At 40.0% G+C, this 5,394-nt stretch overlaps 1 pseudogene; it reads left to right on the plus strand.

The window, feature by feature from the left end:
- Window positions 1–5,289: 5,289 nt before the first annotated feature.
- LOC104875929 overlaps window positions 5,290–5,394 on the plus strand; it is a 2,295-nt pseudogene continuing 2,190 nt past the window's right edge.

A 5,394-nucleotide genomic window follows, 5' to 3' on the forward strand; every position in this document is an offset into this window, starting at 1 on the left:
AACTCACTATAGCCAGGGCTGGTCTCGAACTTACAGCGATCCTCCTGCCTCAGCCTCCTGAGTGCTGGGATGACAGCTGTGCACCACCATGCCCGGCTTGTTTAGATTGATTGATTGATGTTTGTTTTATTCTTTTTCTTTTTCTTGTTTTTTTCCTGTTACTTTTACTTAATCATATTTACTTCTTTTTATTTTTATTATATTTTTATACCACTTTTTTCTCCTCCTCTTCCTTTTCTTTCTTTTTCAAATTTTACTTCTTAGTCAGGTGTGATGGTACACATCTGTAATCCCAGCACTCAGGATGCTTAGTTAGGAGGATCACCACGAGTTTGAGGCCAGCCTGGACTAGAATAGTCAATTCAAGGCCAGCCTGAACTACATGGTGAGATCCTACCCCCCGCATTCAAGTTTCACTTCTTTCCCTTTCCTATACTCTCCATGTTCATTATTATTACTATTAAGCTTTATTAACAGTCAGCCAGTTTATTCTTTGATATTATTACTGTTTTTAGTCTATTATTGATGGTGATATAGATGTTGCTTTTAGTAGATCTTCACTGTGTGTCAATATTGGGATAGACTTTGTGTCTCTATTATTGTTATAGATCTCTTTTTATTAAGAGTGGTATAGTTGTAGCTTTTAATTGGTTCTTATAGTATGTCAATATGTGACTTGACTTTGACTCTATTATTATTGTGCTGATTTATATTGTTAATGGCAGCATAGTTGTTGCATATAATTAGTTTTTACTGTATGTCAATATCTGGTTTGTCTTTGAGTCATCAACATTTTAACATTATTGTGGTTCATTTTCCCCTTTCTCAATGGTGCTGGGGATCAAGCCCCCAGAATAAGGTTAGGGAAATGGGTATAAAGATATTACCGTAGACCCCTACAGTGGGTCTACAGTCTTCTATGAGGCACTACAACACAAGCTGATAAGAGTAAAGTAACGAGGCTTAGAGAGAACTGGGTCTTGAGGCTGATCAATGCAGCTGTAGGCAGCAAAGACAAAGGGTGCCAAGGGCATCCAGTATTGATTACAATGAAGGTGAGCAGGGTATGCTTTGAAGACATCTAGTGATGTAATGTAAAGCCTCTGGAAGGATCTGGCTGGAGGCATCTGGGGATGGCTCATATGCAGATAGACAGCTGATACACAGGCAGGGATACAAAGGAGGAAGGCACTGCTTATCTTGCTTGGAGAGATCAAAGGGTTCTGGGACTGGGTTGCAATTAACCAGCAATCCATCAGGTCATCGAGAAGCCATAATTCAGAAAAAAAGTTTTGGTTGGAGCAAGGTTGACGTCGGCTGGAAGTGAATTCAGCCAAGCCCTGCTACTTCACAGACTAGGACTTAAATCTCAGTAGCAGCCATTAGCAAAGGAACAATACTAGCTCAACCCTGCTATCTGACATGCTCATTTGAGTCACATAAAGCTTTGGTCAGACTCCTTAGATAAAACAACATAGCCAAATTATGGAAAAGCAAGAAGCATGTGTCACTTATATACAGTCTGCTAGTACTGGGCAGGGATGTCTACTACTACATGGGATGGAAGTTTCTGTGTGAGAAAGACTCTGGGACCAAAGGGTGGCCTGGGGTGCAGTGGAAGACATCATCTGGTGTGAGGCAGAGCACAATGAATAGAGGGAGGGACGATAGCAGAGGAGAAAAAGGCCTGACCATAAGGAATCTTTTCCCATTTTCCTGAATTCTGGAGAAAGCAGTCAAGGTCAGACAGGATCTGAAAACTGAATGAACCATGTTTTGGCCAAAGAAAGCCATTATCTAGCTTGTACCACATTATGGAAAAAGATGAGATTTTTGGCTTGAGATAGATTGAAAACCAATTTAAGACAAGTTATTGAGGAAACACCCTAGGCAGATGTCTCTAGGAGAGGCGGGGGCATTTCAAAACTCCCATGGCAGATGAGGGCCAAGAGTGTCCAATGGAAAGAAGGGCGAACAGGATCTAAAGGAGCATCCCTCAGACAAAGACCAAAAGCCAGAAAGAAAGATGAACAGTGACCTGCATACAGATAGGTCTGTGGTATCTGGGCCATAGCTGGAGATGGGGCCAAATTAGGACTTGACTATCTGGTCAGAGGGATGGTCACCCTTGACCACTCCCTGGAGCACTTACTCCATGGTCTTGAGTGGCGGATTTAGACAGGGGAGATGATGGGAAGATGTCTCTGGTCCACCAGAGGCAATGAGGCCGCTGGCTTATCACTCAGAAGGGGTTGTGGTAACAAGAGTGGGAGGTTCTAGACTGCCACCTCCTAGGTTTTGGCACCAAATGTTAGGCAAATGGCGAAGACCCAGTAAAAGAACACAGGCAGCCTGAATTTAGAATTATGAGAGAGTACTCCTGGAATAACTCCAGGGGAAAGTCTGATTCAAATAGAGGGATTTGGGTTTTTATGGATAGGCTTAGATGGGGTGAGAACAGCTGAGTAGCAACAGCTAACATTCTGTCGTGAAAACTGCCTAGTGTGCTGCGATCTAGCAGGTGGTGTGGGTGCCCCATGTCCTATCATGTCTTAGCAAAGTAGGCAGGGTGGCAACAGGATGAATCATGAAGCTAATAAACATCTTGAAGAGATCAATAATAGGCAGTAAAAATGAGGCATTAATAAAAACCCTACCAACTAAGAAAAGCCCAGGACCTATTGGGTTCCCTGCAGAATTTTACCAGAAATTTTACCACATCTAATGTTAATACTTCTTAAATTCTGTCATGAAACCAAAAGGAAAAGAACACTTCTAAACTGACTTCTGGAAGGTAGCAAGATCCTGATACCAAAACCTGACAAGGACTTAAAAAACAAACAAACAAAAACCTACAGGTTAATCTCTTTAATGAACATAGGTACAAAAATCCTCAACAGGATACTTGCAAACAGAATGCAAAATATCATTAAAAATATCATACATGCACTAAACTACAATTGAAGTGGATTAAAGATCTAAATATTAAAACAGAAACACTAAACTTTCTGGAAGATAAGTTAGGCAGAACTCTTGAAGACATTGGTATAGGAAAAGACTTTATGAACAAATCCTCAGTAGCATGGGAACTAGCACAAAGAATCAATAACTGGGATCTCATCTTTTTAAAAAGCTTTTGCACTGCAAGAGAAGCCACCAACAGAGCTAAGAGACAAGCTACAATGTGGGAAAAAATTTTTACCAGCTGTTCCTACCATCTAGAATATATAAAGGTCTACTATCTAGAATATATAAAGAACTAAAAAAAATCGGACCCCTCAAATATAAAGACCTGATTCAAAAATGGGCATTTGAAATGATCAGACATTTCTCAGACAAAGAATTAAAAGCAGCAAATAAATATATGAAAAAATGTTCAACATCACTGGTCATTCGAGAGATGCAGATGAAAACAATGCTGAGATTCCACCTCACCCCACAAAGAATGGCTGCTATCAAGAAATTAACCAATAACAAATGCTGGCGGGGTTATGGGGAGAAAGGAACCCCTCTCCATTGTTGGTGGGAGTGCAGACTGGTGCAACGACTGTGGAAATCAATATGGAGATACCTCAAAGAACTAGAACTAGGGTGGGGGATTTAGCTCAGTGGTTCCACCGCCTGCCTTACAAGTTCAAGGACCCGAGATTGATCACTGGTACAAAAAAAACAAAACAAAACAAAACAAAAAACAAAAAACCCCTAGGACTAGAGGTCCCATTTCACCCAGCTATCCCTCTGCTGGGTATCTTTACAAAAGAATTACAAGAACCATACCACAGTGATATATGCACACCCATGTTTGTAGCAGCACAGTTTGTAATAGCTAAAACTTGGAAACAGCCCAGCTGCCCATCAACTGGAGACTGGATAAAGAAGATGTGGTTTGTCTACAAAACAGAGTACAAGTCAGCCATAAAGAATGAGAAACTAGAGACATTTATAGCTAAATGGATGCATATTGAGACCATCTCTTAAGTGAAATAAATAGGACACACATGGAAATACCGAATAGTTTCTCTGGTGTGAAAAACTAAAAGTGTAAATAAGGTTCAAATTGTATAATTGATAATGTGAAATAGGAAGAAAAGGGCTAAAGGAGTGGGGGAAGTTGGAAGGGTAAGGGAAAGGAAAAAAGGGAAAATAAAAAATATGAGAAAAGGAAAAAATGGAAACAAAGTCTTATAGACAGGGAAGGGTGGAGGAAGTGAAGGGAGGGCAGGGGAATGGGGAAAAATAAGAATCAAGATACATCATGTAAAGGTACAAGATTCCAGTGATGAATGTAACTGTACTGTATACATAAAAAGTACCAATAAACTTAATGAAAAAAAGAAGATCATACACCATGACCAAATTGATTTCATCCTAGGGATGCAAGGATGGTTCAACATATATAAATGAATAAATATAATACATTACATAAAGAGGAGAAAATTTACATGATCATCTCAATAGATGGAAAAAAAACACCTCTGACAAAATCGAACATGCAATCATGAAGGTCCTTACCTTAAAATGATAAAAGCCATTTATGACAAAATCACTGCCAACGTTATGCAAAATGGGGAAAAACTGAAAGCATTTCCTCCAAAATCAGGAACAGAGACAGGTGTCCACTCTGACCACTTCTCTTCGATATAAGTAATTGAAAATTTATCTACAGCAACTAGGCAAGAGAAAGAAATAAAAGGAATTTGACTAAAAGAAGACGTTAAAATATCCTTGTTTGCTGAAGACGTGATCCTTTATGTAGAGGATCCAAAAAGCTCCACCAGAAGACTCTTAGGACTAATGAATTCAGCAAACTGGCAGGATATAAAAATAAACACATAAAAACAAATAGTGTTCATATACACCAAGAATAAACCCACTGAAAATAATCCCATTCATAGTAGCTTCAAAAAATTAACTACTGGGCCAGGGATTTAGCTCAGTGGTTCTGCCGCCTGCCTCGCAAGCTCAAGGACCCGAGTTCAATCCCCGGTAAGAAAAAAATTAAATACCTTGGGGACAAGGATTTAGCTCAGTGGTGCTGCCTGCCTCACAAGTGCAAGGTCCCAAATTCAATCCCTGGTACCAAAACAAATTAAATTAAATTAAATACCTTGGAACTAATCAAGAAAATGAAAAAGTCAAAATGGCGGCGAGGGCAGTCCCAGAGCGGCAGGAGGAGCCTCCGGGAAATGGATGAAAAAGGCTGCTGGATCCAGGGTTGAAGGTTCATAAAGGCCTCTGGGATCACACTCTGCAGAACCAGCAGATGGAATACCTGAGTGACTGAAGAAAATGGGTGCCAATGCATCTAACTATCCTTATTCGTGTTCCCTGAGGGTAGTGGCAAATTCACCAGCTTAACGAACTTTTTTTTTTTTTTTTTTTAATACCAGGAAT

This window comes from Fukomys damarensis, unplaced genomic scaffold (genome assembly GCF_012274545.1).
Source record: "Fukomys damarensis isolate Sample0158 unplaced genomic scaffold, DMR_v1.0_HiC HiC_scaffold_39, whole genome shotgun sequence".
In the NCBI taxonomy this organism is placed as follows: Eukaryota; Metazoa; Chordata; class Mammalia; order Rodentia; family Bathyergidae; genus Fukomys; species Fukomys damarensis.